At 39.1% G+C, this 16,395-nt stretch overlaps 1 long non-coding RNA gene across 2 annotated transcripts in view; it reads right to left on the bottom strand.

The window, feature by feature from the left end:
- The window catches only part of LOC138758779 (uncharacterized), a 36,613-nt gene that overhangs the window by 2,418 nt on the left and 17,800 nt on the right, over positions 1–16,395 (bottom strand). The gene's annotated exons all lie outside the window — the stretch shown is intronic.

The raw sequence follows: 16,395 nt of genomic DNA, 5'->3' as shown, positions 1-16,395 counted from the left end.
CTCTTTCTGTTATGTTCCATATATGGTTCCCAGGTTTTTTCAATCATTGTCTTTTAAATTATATGTGATTTTTTTTTCCAATGGGATACACTCAAACTTGGGTATATATTCCATTAAGGTTTATAGTCATATAGTCCAACATGGCCATATTATATCTTTATTTTCACTTCTTTTCCGCCTCTTCACCACCTCCATCCCTTTTTTCCATTACCGTTTTTTAAGTTTTCCTTTTTAATCTCAATATATGACAATGCATTTAAGACATGAAATATCCCAACAAACCCACAACCAATAACCCTTTAACCCCAAATGAACCTCCCCTCCTTGGATTGCCTCCTGTCCCTTGACGGCAACCACAACTCCCCTTTCCATTCGGTTTGCGAACTTACTTGCAAGCATCAACCGATTTCGCAGTGACCTTTATTCTCCCCCCCCAGCCCCCCCCTAGAGAACACTATTTTCCTATATTTATAACAAAGCTCTCTCTCTTTTTTTCCTTCTTCCCCTTCTCTTATCCATCTTTAAATCTTTATATATACATTATATTTACTTTATATTTTACATATTTTTATATATTTTCTTTCCAGTCTTCCTTCTTGTCACTCCTCCTCCTCCTCTCTTCTCCTGTTCTGCAAATGTTCAGCAAATTCTGGGCCTTCTTTGGGTCCAAGAACAATCTATTCCATTCCCAAGGAATGAATACCTTGAGTACTGCTGGATGTCTTAATATAAAGTTTATACCCTTTCTTCTACAAGATTGTTTACGCCGTGTTGAATTCCTTCCTCTTCTTTAAAAGTTTGAAGCTTATGTCCGGGTAAAAAGATTTTTTTTGTCCCTTATATTCCAACGGCTTATTGTCTTCTCTAACCTTCTTTCTTGCCTGCTCCAGTATGTTTTCTCTTGTCGTATATCTTAGAAATTTTACCAATATGGATCTCGGTTTTTGATGTGGTGGCAGTTTCGGTACCAGCACTCCATGCGCCCTTTCGATTTCTATTTTTTCATGGGAATTTGTCGTTCCCAGCACCTTCGAGATCCATCCTTTTATAAATTCCTTCATATCTGACCCTTCTTTGCCTTCTTTCAGGTCCACTATTTTTATGTTGTTTCACCTACTGTAATTTTCCAATACGTCAATTTTTTGTGACAATAAATCTTGTGTCTCTTTAATTTTTTTTCACTCTCTTCCTACTTCCCTCTTAAATCATTTATCTCCATTTCTACATCATCTTCTCGATCCTCCATATTTTCTACTCTTTTCCCTATTTCAGTCACGGTTACTTTTAGAGCCTTTATTAAACAACAGAATAATGAGAGCTATCTTTCAATCCTCTGGCACCACAACTGTGGCTAAGGAAATTTGAAATATTTTGCCAGAAACCCTGCAATTTCTACACTAGCCTCCTCAACGCCTGAGGGAATATCTTGACAGGCCCGTTATTTGCTTTAAGACAGAAAGCACTTCCTCTTTAATCTGTATCGGTTCCATGGCCTCACTCCTTGTTTTCCTTACTTCCCATAACTCTGTTTCCTGAGTTAATACTGATGAAAAAAAAATTAAGATCTCCCCCATCATTTTTTGTTCCTTGCAAAAGGGATCTTCAAGGGGACAAATTTTGTCCTTTACTATCCCTTGCTTTTTAATATACCTGTAGAAACCCTGAGAATTTTCCTTCACATTGTCTGCCAAAGCAAGTTTGTGTCTTTTTTTTAGCCTTCCTAATTTCTTCCTTGAGGTTTTTCTTGCATTTTTTATACTCTTCAAGTTGCTCCATATTGCCAAAACCTACTATACAACTCTCTCTTCTTCTAAACCAGATCCCCAAAATCCCTCAAAAACCAAAATTCCCTACACCTGTGAACCTTGTCTTTAATCCTGACAGGAACATACAGACACTGTACTCTCAAAATTTCACCTTTGAAGGCCCTCCACTTACCTCGCACATCCTTGCCTGAAAACAACTTAACCCAATCCACGCATTCTGGATCCTTTCTAATTTCCTCAAAATTAGCCTTTCTCCAACTTAGAATCATAACCCGAGGCCCAGACCTATCCTTCTCCATAATTAACATGAAACTAATGGCATTATCGTCAATGGACCCAAAATGGTTCCATGAACATAATTCTTTCACCTGTCCTCTCTCGTTCCCTAAAAGGAGATCCAGTATTTCATTCTCTCTAGTTAGTACCTCTAATTATTGATCTAGAAAACATTCCTGAACACATTTGACAAAATCCAAGCCATCCAGCACTTTTACAGAATGGAAGTCCCAGTCAATATCTGGAAAATTAAAATCCCTTACTATTACAGTCTTTTGTTTCCTGCAACTGTCTGCTATCTCTCTACAGATTTGCTCTTCTAATTCTCATTAACAATTGGGCGGTCTATAATACAACCCCAGGAGTGTGGTCATACCTTTCTCATTCCTCAGCTCCACCCATATTGCCTCAGTAGACAAATCCTCTGGTCTGTCCTGCCTGAGTACATCTGTGACATTTTCCCTGACAAGCAATGCCACTCCTCCCCCTTTCATTTCCCCCCCCCCTTTCTATCGCATATAAAAATGGTTGATGCAGTGCTGTTGGTAAATACTCATATATGTAAACTGGATACATTTCCTTTCATCTTGCATGTGCAGTTGACTTAGAAAAATATCTGCTACATACAAATTGACTTTTATAAATTGATTAATCCCAAAAGATTGGCCTGGCACTTCTGGAGATTATTTACCATCACATATCTGGTATTTTCTGGTCTCAGATGTGTTATAATGACATCATTTGATACGCAGCAACCATTCCTATGTCTAATCACAGAAATTGGCTATTAAAGGTGCCTCCTTTCATTTGCATTTTCCACATACAATAAAACAAGGAACAGTTGCATGGATGAGTACAGTAGAAACAACTCTCAAGAAGCTTGATTCCATTCAAGACAAAAATCATCTTTTACTTGGCAGCCCATTCAATCACTCTAAATGTTCATTCTGTCCACTGTCAGCACTACATGACTGAAGTGTGTACCGTTTACAAAATTCAGTGTAGTTACTCACCAAGTTTACTCTAGCAGTACTTTACCAACCTATGACCTCTATCTTTGAGAAGGTCAAGATGCATGGGAATATGATCACCTGAAAGTTTCCATTCAAGTTGCACACCATTCTTCATCTTCACCGGATTTAAGCGCTGGAACATCCTCTCTCGTGGCACAGAGGGAGCACCTTCACCTGAAAGATTGCAGAGCTTCAAGAAGGAAGCTTACCATCCACTTTCGCAAAGGCAAATAGGGATGGCCAATAATTGCTGGCTTTGCCAGAGACATCTGAATCTCAAGAATGAATTCAAACAAAATCATGCAAATCAAAGAGTCCACATCAGACTATCAATGATTTGTAACTTCTTCCAGACTCATTTTTCTCGGCTCCACTTTAGTCCACAAGCAATACTGACGACAATCTCAGTAGCACAATATTATGCATCTCAGTAGATAATAACTTGCTGTTGCTAGGGGCAACATGGCATGGAGGTGGATTAGGAAGATCTCGGTAAGACCCAGGATATCCAAAAGGTACTACTACAATCAAAGGTAACATCTAACACTACAGGTTTACATTCTCTTTATTTTCTTTCCTGAGAGATTCCAAAGAGTAGAAGGGGACAATTCTGCTATTGTAACATGTTAACCTGCTTAAATTTCACACACACCCGGTTTCAAACCTGCAATTTTTTTTTCAGGATCTGATCGTCTCTTGTTTATTTCCCATCCTTAATTTCCCCTGAGCGTTGAGGTGTTTCATTGAATTCCAGGATTTAGACCCAGTGAAGAAGAACTTAGTGAAGATGGTGGTTTTGAAGAGAACTGCGGTCTACGTCCTCTCACCACACCATGTGGTGAAAATTCCCACCGAGCGAATAGAAAAGGTGGCTCCAACATCTCACAAGATGCTCTATAATCTGAGAGCATAAACAATTTGTTGATTCTTACGATTGTTCATGCATTTTTTTTATTGATGTGGTCATGAGTAGGTGGCCAATGAGAAAAAAATGAATTGGTCTGCTTTAAAACATGACACATTTTCATTAATAATTCCTTTCATCCTCTTTTGGAAATAGAGCAAAATAGGATGTCAGCATGAAACAACCGCATTTATTGATTGATAGTACACTGGCACCAACACATCACGCTGATAAATTTCCAACATCCCATTCATAAACATTTTGCTTCAGTTAATTCCTGTTATCAAGACAGTAAAATCCAACAGGGAACAGGATATTTATCATATGAATTGCATGGAAATTAATTGCAGTTTTTAATGTTGAGACTACAAAAGAATACAAGGTTACCATTCAATTCCTTCTCTCATGATCCAACTTACCTTCTGTGGTAATTAAGTTAGTACTTTTACATGACATCTTCTTAAGATTCAAGATAATTTATTATTGTCATATAATAAAACAAAAACTGTGATATTACACAAAATTTCTTTCGTCTACCTTAAGGCCAGACAAAGATTCCCCATCAGCACAAATTTCCCTGCAATCTTCACAGTCAAAGAAAGTCCCCTCAGAGTCACTGAGTGGCCATGGATTCACCTCCAGCGCTCCTGCAGCCTCCACAGCCTCCACAACCTTCTGTCCAAACCATCAGCAACCCGAGCTCCAGATCCAAACCCCTGACATGACCAGGAAGCCCTCAGCACCCCGTGCATCTTGGTTCCTCTTCAGCCAATCTCCAGCAGTCCACAGCCAGGTTGCGTGACCCTTGACTGGAGTCACCAGCAGCCTGCGAGGGTTTGTAACTGTGGCCTAGGAATAGCCATATTCTTTCACTAAAAATGACTCAATGTTCTATTTTGCTGCCTGCAGTGAATAGTAGAAATCATTTGAACTTAGCTGAAATGAACAAGTAGAATATTAAGACCACTCTCTGCATGGAAGTACATTGGTTAGCAGGGTGCATCAGTAAAAAGTGCGGAATCAAGCATAACCACAAATTTATGGCTGTGCAATATGCAGTGAAAATAACAGTAATGCTTTGGTGCTCAGTAACAATAGATAAAACCTACACATTTCTGCAGTCGGCACATGCACCATCACATTCTGCCATTAGTTATTAGATTACACACTCCCCAGGGCTATTTCGCAGATGTCTCAGGTAACATCTGCAGGGATTAGTGAACTGACAGGAATTTAAGGTGCAGAAATGCATTCTCTGTTGTATGCTCTAACACACGTGCACTGAATTCCCTTTTGAAATTGGCTGCAATGTCTTCAATGGAGCTGAGCCTTGAAGCACATTTTGTGCGTACAAAATTTTTAAGAACTATACTCATCATAAACGAAACGTTACACCTATTTTCTCGAGCCATGAAATTTTAATTGTATAATTTCCTCTTACTGACCTCTCAAGGATTTATTTTATATGACTGGATTGTAATTCACTCAGAAATATATTTTAAAATTCCATACTGTATAAAACAATCAAAATGTTTCAAGTTGTTTTTGGTTTAGGAATATCATCTTTTACCTTAACCCCATAGATACAGTCTTTGTCATTTAAAATTCTCCAAAATATTTAAAAAGTTGCTTAAAAATTATTCTCGTTGTTTAATTTATTTGGCTCTGAGCATATTTGATGATAACTCGATTACTGGATCCCAACAACAGTTCATGCTTTTGAAGAAATGCCATAACAGGGATCTTCATAGTTAGGGGAACAGGTAAGAGATTCTGTGGAAAAGATCAAAAATTCCAAAAGGTCATTCATTAATACATTAATTCATTTAATGTAGTCCATCGGGCCCACTTTTCTAAGGTTCAGTTAGCTGAATTTTGCCCTAATATTTCCTTTAAATGTGATAAATGCAGAACTGAGGAAGGCACATTCCATCATAGGTTTTGCTCATGTCCTTCTCCCTTCAACTTCTGCCAAGGAGTATTTCACATATCATTAGTTCTTAATATTAACTTGATTCCTATTGTTGCTATTTTCGGAGTGAGTGGGCCAATGGATTTAATACTGACTGTTTCATAATCCCATGCAGTGGCTGTTGCTTCCCTCAATACTGGGAGGGCCATTTTACTGAGATGGAAAGATATTGTCACTCCCACTCATACTCAACGGTTGTCGGATGTGATGGCAGGTCTGTCTCTAGAAAAAAAATTAGGTGTTCTACTACTGCAATGGATCTGAACTTTCTTTCTCTGTGGGATCCTTTTCTTAATTACCTTTAAAATTTGTAGATTAATTATCTTTGCTTTTTTTTTAACGACCCCATAGTTATTATTATTAGTGGACTCCTTAACTTAGCCGGCAGCTCTCACAGGGCAGGCTTGATTCTTAGTTTAGGAATTTATGTTTTCTTTTCTCTTTAACTTTTTTCCATTTAACAACACAATATCATTTAGTACCTGTTCTTTGTTATTTGTAACGCGATATTAATTTACTTTATTATTATTACATGTACCTATTAAAACCAATAAAAAGATTGAAAAAGAAAGTATTCTGAATGGTATGTTGTCTCTCAGGTGTCAGGGTCCATGATGTCTCAGATTGAGTTCATGGCATTCTCAAGAGGAGGTGGTCTATGTAGGGACTATTGATGGTGAATAGGAAGGGTGAATAGGAAGGGTGATGAGGTCCTTCAAAGAGAGTTCAGAGAGTTTGGCACTAATTTGAAGGACAGGACCTCCAGGGTAGTGATTTCAGGATTTCTACCCATGCCATGTGCAAGTGGGGCTAGAAAGTGGAGGCTAATGCAGCTTAACATGTGGCTAAAGAGATGGTGCACGAGGAAGGGCTTCAGGTTTCTGGATCATTGGGCTGTATTCCAGGGAAGATGGGACCTGTACCAACAGGACAGTTTGCATCTGAACTGGAGAGGGACTAATATCCTTGCAGGAAGCTTTTCTAGTGCTGCTCCAGGGGATTTTAATTAGTTTAGCAGGGGGATGGAAACCAGAATGAGAGGTCAGAGAGATGGAAAGGTTGATGTGATGTGCATTGAGTTTGTGAGGAAGGACAGGCAGTGAAGTGAGCATGAATGGGGTCATTTGGAGGGTTTGAAGTGTATTTATTTCAATGCAAGAAGTATTAGGAATAAGGGAGATGAACAGATCATTATGTGGAATTATGATGTTGTGGCCATTACAAATACTTGGCTGATGCATTGAGTGATGCATGTACAGCTCTTTGAAAAGGGATAGGGTGGGAGGTAAAAGAGGGAGGGGATTAGCATTGCTGGTCAGGGATAGTATCACAGCTGAAGAAAGGGAGGACTCTGAATCATTGTGGGTGGAAGTCAGAAACAGGAAGGGAATGGTTACTGTATTAGGAGTAGTCTATAAGCCCCTATGTAGCCCTCAGGTCACTGTGGAGCAAATAGACAGATTTTTGAATGGTGAAAAAAATAACAGGGTTGTTGTTATGGGAGAATTCAATTTCCCAAATATTGACTGGCACCTCTTTACTGCAAGAGGAAGAGATGGGGCAGAATTTGTCAGGTGCATCCAAGAAATATTCCTGACACAGCACGTGGACTAACCAACTAGAGGAGAGGCCATACTGGACCTCATACTGGGTAATGTGACAAATTTCGGTGAAATTGACCACAACTCCCTGACCTATAGCATAGCCATGGACAAGGACAGGAGTAGACAAAATGGAAGTGTTCATTTGGGGAAGGGCTAATATTGTTGGTATTAGGCAGGAGCTGGGAAGAGTAAATTGGGAACAGGTGTCCTCAGGGAAAAGCACATTTGTAATGTGGAGGATGATTTGAGGTTATGAATAGGTGTGCCCCACTGAGACAGGAAAAAAGATGGAAGGATAAAGGGACCATGATTGACAGAAAGGTGAGACAGCTAGTTAAAAGGAAGATGGTTTAGGAAACAAAAGACAGGAAGGGGTCATGAAAATAACATGGTAGCCAGGAAGGAAATTAAGAAATGACTTATGAGAGCTAGAAGGGGGCACAAGAGGACCTTGGCATGTACGATTAAGGAAAACCCTAAGGCAAACTATGCATACTTGAAGAATAGAAGAATGAGAAGAGTGATGGTAGGGCCACTTAAGGATAAAAGAACATGACTGGAGGCAGAGGAGGTAAGGGAGTTCCTAAATGAATATTTCAGTGTTCATCAGAGAGAGGGACCTTGGTCAATGTGAGGTCAGTATAGAACAAGCTTATTTTGAAGTTAAGAAAGAGAAAGTACTGGATCTTCTTGAAAAATTTAGGATTGATAGGGCTCGGGATCAGATGAGATATATTTCAATTTACTACAGGAAGTGAGAAAGAGATTGCTGGATAATTGGCAATGATATGTGCATTGCCCTGGCTTCAGAGAAGGCACCAGAGGATTGGAGAATGGCAAATGTGGTCCCCTTGTTTAAAAAGATAATAGTGAGAATCCTGGGAATTATAGACCAATGAATCTTATGTCAGTGGTGGGTAAACTATTGGAGAGGATTCTTGAGGAAAGAATTTATGAGCATTTAGAAAAGTGTAGTCTTCTTGGGATAGTCAACATGGCTTTGAGAGGGGAAGGTCATGCCTCACAAGCCTAATTATGTTTTTTGGGGGAAATAACAAAAGAAACTGTTGATGATAGATGTGGCGTACATGGATTTTAGTAAGGAACTTGACAAGGTAGGCTGATTCAGGAAGTCAAGAGGCATGAAATCCATGAAACCTTAGCTGTGTGGATTCAGTAATGGCTTGGCTGCAGAAAGCAGAAGGTAATAGTAGATGGAATGTATTTTGCCTGGATGTCAGTGACTAGAGGAATTCCATAGGGATCTGTTCTGGGACCACTGCTCTTTGTGATTTTGGTAAATGACTGAGACATAGAAATAGAGGGATGACGCAGCGTTTGAAGGCAACATGATGGGTGGAAGCACTGTGGATAGTGTAGAAGATCATTGTAGATTACAACAAGGTATAGATAGGATGCAGAGTTGGGTGGAAATGTTTCAGATAGTGTTCAATACAAATAAGAGAGAGGTGCTGCATTTGGAAGGTTAAATTTGAAAGCTAAGTACATGGTTAATGGCAGGATTATCACCACTGTGAAAAACAGAGGGACCATGGGGTCTAACTCCATAGATCTCTCAAGTTTGCTGTGCAGGTTGGTAAGGGTAGTTAAGAAGATTAATAGTACACTGGCCTTCATTAGTCAGATTTAAGACATGAGGCTATGTTACAGCTCTACAAAATACTGGTTAGACCAAACTTGGAATATTGTCATCTCTTCTAGTCACCTCATTCCAGGAAGGATGTGGAAGGTATGGAGGGGGGTGCAAGGAGATTTACCAGGATATTGCCCGGATTGGAGAATGTGTCTTAGTAGTAAAGGTTAACAGAGCTCAAGGCTTTTCTCTTTGGAGTAAAGAAGGATAAGAGGGACTCAATAGAGGTCTACAGTATTATGAGAGACAACATAGAACTTCCTTCCACTTGATAGCTGATTTTCACTTGTTTTTCGTGTGCAGAGATCGCCTCTCACAAAAGTAGATAACTGTTTTTATCTATCATGGAAAACAATTGACAGCAAAGTGACTGTTCACATGTCTAAGAATAAAAATTTGGCTCCTTATTCACTGACCCCTATTTTTTCCATGATAATATGAACCTCAAATATTGAGCCAACAGTGTATGTGATTTTTTAATTGTAATCTCTAACTTATTCATCTCTTCATTTTCTCTCCAATTTTCTTGAACTTGGGTGCAATTCCACAGCAACCTGTTGTTCACTGATAGTTATGACACTAGAGAGTGAATTATGGCAGCTTATTCAGCTTCAGCTGTAATATTTACCTTACTTTCTAGCTGCAGTCTCTTAATAACAAAGCCTGGCTGATTTGTTTCCTCCCTGGGATAGAGATCATGCAATTCACCCACTTTCAGTGGGACGAGGACTAGCACAACCCATGGGATGATTTCAATTTTGTCTCCCGACCCTGGCTAAAAGGCTCAATTATAAATTCCTTATCAGTTTAGTCATTTATGGAGCTCTTTAAGTATTAGCAAGTATGTGATATTAAAAGTTTTCATTAAAATACCTTCATTTATTTAAGTGTTTACAGCTGTATACGTCAATGATGTCCAGTATTTGTTGATTCCTTACATCTGGAACTGAATGGCTCTTGAGGGCACTTCAAAAGCTGTTGAGCATCCACCATTAAGGATGGCAGATTTACTTCTCTGAATTATATCAGTTACTCAAACAGATTATTTATGACAATCTGACAATCATTCTTCCCAATGCTATTTTTTCCAGATATATTTAATTGTTTCAATGTGAATTCCCCAGCTGCCACAATCAGGTTCAAATTTTCTTCTCTCATTACAAGCCCCATAATTTAACTACACAGATGAAAATATTCAGATATAAATTGGTCAAATATATTTCCCTTTCATAAAATCATGTTGACAGCTGCATCATGGTCTAGTATGTAGATGTTAAAGTTGACCTGCACTGTAATAAAACAAACAACAGCAGAACCAAAGAGTGTACAATCACACAATGTAACTTGTTCTCTGCACTGAGCCCTACTCAAAGTGGACAGCATACTTGTACATCTTATATAATCCTTTAGATCGATGTCTACAGTCAGTTTTATATGTTTTTTACTATTGGAAATCTATAGTAATTTATTTTTGCTATTTCTGTCCTCCGCAGTTTCTGTGGCTTACAATCCAGCAACTTGCCCAACAACTTTCTGATACGCCATGTCTCTTGCTTAATATTCCCATCTCATTCTTGTCATGCTATGCTCTGCAGCTGTGGAGTGCTTAATCTACTAAAGTATTCACTCTTTGTTGGTCTATTTACTACAGCAGAAGCCCACTTCCCATATTTCTTTACAGGAACACCAATACACCTGAGTGTAAAGCCCTCCAAAGGTAGTGGACACAGCCCAAGACATCGCAGACAAAACTCTCCCTATCTACAGGGGGTGCTGCCGTTGGAGAGCACCATCAATCACAAAGGATCCACATCACCCAGCACATGCTCTCTTCACGTTGCTGCCATCAGGAAAGAGGCTTAGGTGCCACTAGACTCTCACCACCAGGTTCAGGAACATCTACTACCCCTCCACCATCAGACTGCTCAATAACAAACTCAATCAGAGACTCATTTATTGCACATGCAGTTTGTTTACATTTGTTATCTGTTTACAGTTCTTTATTTGTTTACAGTTTTTTTTTGCACTACCAATAAGTGGTAATTATACCTCGCCCTCAAGAAAAAGAATCTCAGGATTGTATGTGATGTCATGTATATACTCTGACAATAAATCGGAAATCCGATCTGAATCTGAGTCTAAAACCATCTCACTTGTCATTTAATACTTTAGGATGGATTCCATCAAATTCTGGTGATTTTTTTTCAGTCCACCAATATAATCATTTGCTCAGTACTCCTTCCTGAATAGTTATATTTTTCCTAAAGTCCTTCGTATCTTCCAATTCCCGATTTACAGTTATTTATGGAGTATTACTTATATCCTGTAATATGGCTGAATATTTGCTCCCGTCTTCATCAAAAGTTTACATGTTTCTTCAGAGAACATTTACTTTTACATTTTTAAGCTTATACTTAAATGTTTATTTATTCTTAATTATTTCTATTTATTTACCTTGATTTATTTTTTCTTTTCCAATTGCTTGAGGTTGCCCGCTGTTTGACTTCTGGATACCAGGGGTTTTACTGCAAAGTACCAGTTTAATTCATTTGAGTCACCTTTGGATTTTTTTCTGTTTCTAATACATTGAAACAAAGCTGGGAAAAGAATGAACTGGCGACATTTAATTGTAATTGCCTAATCTCCATGGAATAAAGGTCACTAAATTCACCTATCCTTAATTTTATGAAGAAGTATATATCAGGATACAGTGGGTGCAGCATACATAAATTTTTGAAAAAGGTGATATATTGAAGATTACTACAGGGAATAATCTTGTCACGTCGGAGATAACACATTGGCACGGGTGTATGATTGGGTGGCCACCGTGAAATAGAATGATACCTAAGACCCAAAGATGTTCAAGATTTTAAAGGATTTATAAAGAAAAATATATTTCTAATGGTTGTCAAATCTAGGGTTTGAGATCATAAAAATTAGGCCAAGCCTGTTGAGAATGAAGTTAGGAAACACTTAATGTAAAGAGACCTCAGACCACCTCAGCAATCAGCATTTGCTCTTTGGTCAATTTGTGATTTTATGTCTGAGACTGATTGATATTCAAAGATACAGTAAAACCCTTGGTATCCAGAATTCAAACAATGGGCGGCATCAAGCAACCAGAAAAGGAAAAATAAATCGAGATAAGTAAATAGAATTAAAAAAGAATAAATAAACATTTAAGTATAAGTTTAAAAATGTATAAGTAAATGTTCTCTGAAGTAACACGTAAACTTTTGGTGAAGATGGGAGCAAATATTCAGCCAGTAAGTGCTTTGGCCATGATTTGCTCGTAGCAGCTGTTTGAACAATGATGTGTGAAACAGCAATGGATGAAGAGTCCAGGATGAAGAGTTGTTTAATGGCACTCACTGTTGGGGTGACGCTCTTAAAATGTCTCCTTATCCCTGCTTTGTAAGAGTTGCCACATACAGAGGCTTGGGGGAGAAGGGGGTTAATTATCTATAATGTCATTGTTCATCGTACAGGTGAAAGGAACCTGCAAAGCAGCGACAATTAAAAGTTTTCAAAGAATGTGTCTGAAAATAAAGTAAAACGTTTTGTTTATATATTCATGCAGGTGAGGTTTGATCAGTGTAAGTACGGACTAGTATTTTTGTCTTTTAAACTGTTCATTCTTAATGCAGGTGTATTAGTTAGGCGTTGCAAAATCATGTCTCAAACAACTGTGAAATACACTTACCTGGCATCATCTACCCATCCCCATAGGTGCCAGATACTAGGTTTTTTGCTGTATGAGGGAATATCAACCAAAAAGGGACAGATTCATTGCAAGATAAACTCCAGGGACTAAATAGACCATATACCCATATATATTTCTTGTTCCTACTTCCTTTGGGGCACGAATTGGTAGCAAAATGGTTATACAGTATTACAGAATCAAGAAAGTAGAAGTCAGGACTAATGATTCCTGACTAATAGCTTGGTATGAATTTTAATTTTATCACAATGGGTTATGGATTTAAATTCCATTAAGCAATTATGTGATACCAGTAATCAGAATTGCATTGTTTTCAATATCAATCAAGTTTTTAATCTCCTTCGGGTTGTAAAAGTTTCAGGGAAGGATATTTGTTTTTTTTTCCCCTGTTCTAATGTATATTTCACACCACATTCATGGTAAATACTTGCTGCCTTGCTTGTGCCTCCAGAATTTACCGGGATTTACAAAATAAAATGTGTGGGTCTCTCGGAATGAAAGATCAACTTGCAAATATTCTTACTTTATAACTGCATATAATATATTTCACTAAAATAAATTTAACTGGAAAGATTGATATGATACAATTGAAAAATGGAATTAAGGAGCAAAATTTTAATTAGCTCAATTTATTGAAAGCAATTTAATCTGGCTGTACTGGTGAACTAAAAAACTTGATATTTCTTTCTTTTTTTTTCTTTGGCTTGGCTTCGTGGACGAAGATTTATGGAGGGGTAAATGTCCACGTCAGCTGCAGGCTCGTTTGTGGCTGACAAGTCCGATGCGGGACAGGTAGACACGGTTGCAGCGGTTGCAGGGGAAAATTGGTTGGTTGGGGTTGGGTGTTGGGTTTTTACTCCTTTGTCTTTTGTCAGTGAAGTGGGCTCTGCGGTCTTCTTCAAAGGAGGTTGCTGCCCGCCGAACTGTGAGGCGCCAAGATGTACGGTTTGAGGCGATCTCAGCCCACTGGCGATGGTCAATGTGGCAGGCACCAAGAGATTTCTTTAGGCAGTCCTTGTACCTTTTCTTTGGTGCACCTCTGTCATGGTGGCCAGTGGAGAGCTTGCCATATAACACGATCTTGGGAAGGCGATGGTCCTCCATTCTGGAGATGTGACCTACCCAGCACAGTTGGATCTTCAACAGCGTGGATTCGATGCTGTCGGCCTCTGCCATCTCGAGTACTTTGATGTTAGGGATGAAGTCACTCCAATGAATGTTGAGGATGGAACGGAGACAACGCTGGTGGAAGCATTCTAGGAGCTGTAGGCGATGCCGGTAGAGGACCCATGATTCGGAGCCGAACAGGAGTGTGACAACGGCTCTGTATACGCTTATCTTTGTGAGGTTTTTCAGTTGGTTGTTTTTCCAGACTCTTTTGTGTAGTCTTCCAAAGGCGCTATTTGCCTTGGCGAGTCTGTTGTCTATCTCGTTGTCGATCCTTGCATCTGATGAAATGGTGCAGCCGAGATAGGTAAACTGGTTGACCGTTTTGAGTTTTGTGTGCCCGATGGAGATGTGGGGGGGCTGGTAGTCATGGTGGGGAGCTGGCTGGTGGAGGACCTCCGTTTTCTTCAGGCTGACTTTCAGGCCAAACATTTTGGCAGTTTCCGCAAAACAGGACATCAAGCGCTGAAGAGCTGGCTCTGAATGGGCAACTAAAGCGGCATCGTCTGCAAAGAGTAGTTCACGGACAAGTTGCTCTTGTGTCTTGGTGTGAGCTTGCAGGCTCCTCAGATTGAAGAGACTGCCATCCGTGCGGTACCGGATGTAAACAGCGTCTTCATTGTTGAGGTCTTTCATGGCTTGGTTCAGCATCATGCTGAAGAAGATTGAAAAGAGGGTTGGTGCGAGAACGCAGCCTTGCTTCATGCCATTGTTAATGGAGAAGGGTTCAGAGAGCTCATTGCTGTATCTGACCCGACCTTGTGGGTTTTCGTGCAGTTGGATAACCATGTTGAGGAACTTTGGGGGGCATCAGAGGCGCTCTAGTATTTGCCAAAGCCATTTCCTGCTCATGGTGTCGAAGGCTTTGGTGAGGTCAACAAAGGTGATGTAGAGTCCTTTGTTTTGTTCTCTGCACTTTTCTTGGAGCTGTCTGAGGGCAAAGACCATGTCAGTAGTTCCTCTGTTTGCGCGAAAACCGCAATGTGATTCTGGGAGAACATTCTCGGCAACACTAGGTATTATTCTATTTAGGAGAATCCTAGCGAAGATTTTGCCTGCAATGGAGAGCAGGGTGATTCCCCAGTAGTTTGAGCAGTCTGAAAGAAGCAATTTAATCTGACTGTACTGGTGAACTAAAAAACTTGATATAGAAGTGAACAATTTATATTTTGAAAGGTACCTCTCCATTCATTTATTAACCAATTAAGAGTTGAGATTCTGGAGCATCAACATAATGGTCATGTGGACATGTTAAGTGATAATCCATTAAATTCACATACACTTTCTGGGCTGTTGTCACTCTTGTTAAGAAAATCTAGTTACTTATTTCAGATGCAAAATTTTTCTGTTAATTACACCTCTTGTATTATTCCACATGAGCAATTCAATAAATCATGAACATATAATTGTCATTCAGAGGTTTACAGCACCTAGCTACTAAAATTCTAAGGTTGTAAAAGTGATTCTAAATGATTTTCCTCAAAAGGATTAATTTGCTACTTTAATCATCAACTGCTCACATTTAATAAGATCTTGTAGAAACAGTCGGTAGAAGGCACATGATTCCTTCAAAAAGTGCACAAATAAATAAAATGGGCTATCTTTGATCTGCATGTCCCATGAATTTATAAAGATATTAACACTTTATATTGAAAATTAACCTGTTTTGAAAGTCATTATCAACGAAATAATAACTACCAATTAAATTGGATTAATAAATTAATGAGTAGCAAGGAAGAGATTTTATTTCATATTTTTATTCACCATGCAAAAGACATAATGCTGAAAACAAATCATGAAATGCTGTTCACACTTGCTTGTTTAATTCAAGTCAGGGAGTCATACAGCGCAGGCTCAGACCCGTCAGCCCACCCTCTCCATGCTGGTCATCCATACTAATTGTGCACTGTGACATTGCCTTATGATCTTTTGTGCACGTGAGGGTGTTGCTGCAAGATTACAGTGCACTTATGCAAACATTAAGTGTGGGCTTAAATGAAAATCCAAGCTATCATCACAGGAAACAAGTATATTATTGCAGGTCCTATCCTTATGAAGTTCTGCTGGGTAGGGGGAGGAGGATCCATTATTGAAGACGACAATAGAATCTTCTCTGACAAAGCACATGCTTCCAATATGGCAAACAGAACCTTTCTTTTGGTGGAGCACGGGGTAGTTGGGGAGAAAGTATCTAACCATTTTGATGTTTCTCTTGCAACTCCATTTCAAGTGTGAAATGTCTAATCACCGATCAATTAAGTTAGAATGCTTGTCACTCCCAGGAAAGGTCATTAGAACAGTGTTTGAAGTGAAGGTCC

This window comes from Narcine bancroftii, chromosome 3, assembly GCF_036971445.1.
Source record: "Narcine bancroftii isolate sNarBan1 chromosome 3, sNarBan1.hap1, whole genome shotgun sequence".
In the NCBI taxonomy this organism is placed as follows: Eukaryota; Metazoa; Chordata; class Chondrichthyes; order Torpediniformes; family Narcinidae; genus Narcine; species Narcine bancroftii.
Note: the sequence above shows the minus strand (reverse complement) of the source record. Positions and strands in the feature narration are given on the sequence as shown.